Source organism: Gymnoscopelus braueri (genome assembly GCF_963280865.1).
Source record: "Gymnoscopelus braueri genome assembly, chromosome: 8".
NCBI lineage: Eukaryota > Metazoa > Chordata > Actinopteri > Myctophiformes > Myctophidae > Gymnoscopelus > Gymnoscopelus braueri.
Window position 1 is genome coordinate 54,667,127 of NC_137609.1, and position 2,618 is coordinate 54,669,744.

The 2,618-nt window shown below is 40.8% G+C and overlaps 1 long non-coding RNA gene across 1 annotated transcript; it reads right to left on the reverse strand.

Moving 5' to 3' along the window:
- Positions 1-554: 554 nt before the first annotated feature.
- Positions 555-1,710, reverse strand: LOC308090269. Its single transcript, XR_013933599.1, has 3 exons — positions 1,650-1,710; positions 1,351-1,415; positions 555-1,264 (listed from the first exon to the last, which is right to left on the reverse strand). It is a non-coding gene; the product is annotated as an uncharacterized lncRNA (long non-coding RNA).
- Between the last annotated feature and the right edge of the window lie 908 nt (positions 1,711-2,618).

Here is a 2,618-nt window from a genome sequence, read left to right on the forward strand (position 1 = left end):
GGGGAGAGAACATTGACATTGTGTGTGTGTGTGTGTGTGTGTGTGTGTGTGTGTGTGTGTGTGTGTGTGTGTGTGTGTGTGTGTGTGTGTGTGTGTGTGTGTGTGTGTGTGTGTGAGTGTGTGTGTGTGTGTGTTTTGCAGGCTGTTGTGCATTGTAATGAGAGCTTTTTGTAATGAGAAAGTTTGTTGTCAGAGAGCCAGATGCAGATCTTGTTGAGTTCAGAGCTGAGAGTTTTCTCAACCTGCAGCCTGTCTGTCCGAGACTAGCAGGGCCGAGTCATCTGCGAACAGGAACAGTTACAACATAACCATTTGTAAGGCTACCCTTTTGTTTGTTGCTGCTAATGCTACTGCCAGCCTATTGTTTGTTAGAGCACATGCTACTGCTTTGTTTGTGTAGTAACTGAGTAGTAATACTCTAATATGCCTGACTACGCCACCTCCCACTTGTAGAGGGGGCAGGAGGAACCCCTAAACCTTAGAATGTTCAAGACAATGTAATATGACCAACTTCCCTTAAACAGGAACAATTACTTTACTAGAGGCAGTTTGTGTAGAAATATAACATACTTTATTACCATGAAATGACAAAACACATCACTGTTGTCTATTACAAACTAGCATGACAATTAAGGTCCTTAAGGCAGGGTATTTAGTATAAAAATGGCAATCCAACAGTTACCTCTCGCAGTCTAAGGAAGGGCGGGTCGGCCCGTGCACACAGTGAATACCAAAAGAACTAGGGGAAAAGAAAAGGGGATAGGCCTGGCCTCAAAGAAATCATGCAATATAAATACACAATTCAAATACAAAACATGCAGTGCCAGGTTATATCAGTACACACCAATAAAAACCAAAGGGGTCCCCAGTGCAGTCCCAAGCTGAGAGGAAAGCCGTGTGCAGCAGGGCGGACCCGGCCTTGAACAGGGTTACACAAATTAAACTGTAACAGAACAGAGGAGAGAAACAGTTAGAATATGCCAATATGGATGAATGTTAAAACCTATGCCTACAGTGTACCTTGGCTAGATGACTCAAATAAACAAAACAAAAAGAGTAAATTAACAGTGGAAAACAGTGGCCGGTGTGGTCCCTTTAAGGAAACAAACAAAACGCATTAGTTGCCAGCCCTAGTATCACACTAAATAAAACACTATATTCAAATCATTAAAAGAACAAACAGCTTAAAACCTACTTTGTGTTGCAGTAACTGTGCACACAATGCAAGGGCAAGGCGAGGGGGGCAACCTCAACACCAGAGCTGCTGTATAAAAGAAGACAGTGATGTTACAAACTAAAATACATTAAAATACACAAAGAGTGCAATGCATAAAATGTATACTGCTTTACCCGTGTCTCCAGGTAGGGCAGACAGAACAGACACCACAGGACAGGAGGTCACTTCATTTGTAAAACTGAAATAATAAATAAATGCATTAAAATAAGATAATAAAACACAATGATGTTGGCTAAATTAAAGTGCTAAAGAGCATGGGAAGCCTCCATGTGCTCAACAGAAAATAGGCAACCAAACAAACAAAAGCCAGCAGTAACATGTGCTCAAACAATAAGCTAACATTAGCACTAGCTGCAACAAACAAAAGAGTCTCACAAAGTAGCAGATCTACAAGGTTCAGTTTTTGGCCTACCATGTGTTCTCCTTCTCCCTGTATGAACCATGCAACCTACAGCAGAGACAAATGGCTCTCTACTGGAAGGAGCTAGGGTTTTATACTTCCTGGTCATGTGATTAAGTCAGGTGCAGTGGGTGCACCATTCACCTGGGTTCCCACATTTGTTAGCCTACTGTTTGAGCACATGGATGTTACCATGCCTATAGCACTTTACTTTGTATCAACATTGTTGTGTTTTATTCGATTTTATTCAAATGTATGTATTTTATTTCAGTCTACAAATGATGCCTCCAGTGAACTGCTGTGAACTGCTGTGCTGTATCTAGACACCGGGAGATACTGGTACAACTGTATACATTCTCTGCATTGCCTCTTTGTGTATTTGCAAAGCAAAGTAGGTTTATGCTGTTCTTTTTAATGATTTGAATACAGTGTTTGCATTATGTTGACATGCTAGTGCTGGCAACTAATGTGTTTTGTCTGTTTCCTTTAAAGGGATCAGTCCAGCCACTGTTTTCCACTGTTCTTTTGATTTGATTTGATTTTGATGTGTTTATTTGAGTTCATTCATTTGAGGTATACTGTAGTAGTTAGTCATATATTTTAGATTTGCATTCATACGTGTTTTAATTGGTTCCCTCTTCTCCTTATGTTACAGCGTAACAGTGTTCAAGGCCGGGTCCGCCCTGTTACACACGCCTTCCTCTCCTCTCTTGGGACTACACTGTGGGACCTTTGATTTTTTTATTGGTGTGTATGTAAAATCCTGACACTGCATGTTTTTGTATTGACTATCATATTTTATATTGCATGAGTTTGGTGCCAGGCCTGTCCCCTTCTCTTTCCCCAATAGTTACCTTGGTAGTACCGTGTGTACGGGCCGACCAACCCTTCCTTATTAGAAGAGTAACTAACTTGTCACTTTATATTCTTGCCTTACTGACTATTGCCGTGAATGAATGATTGAATGAAGTACTTTATTTA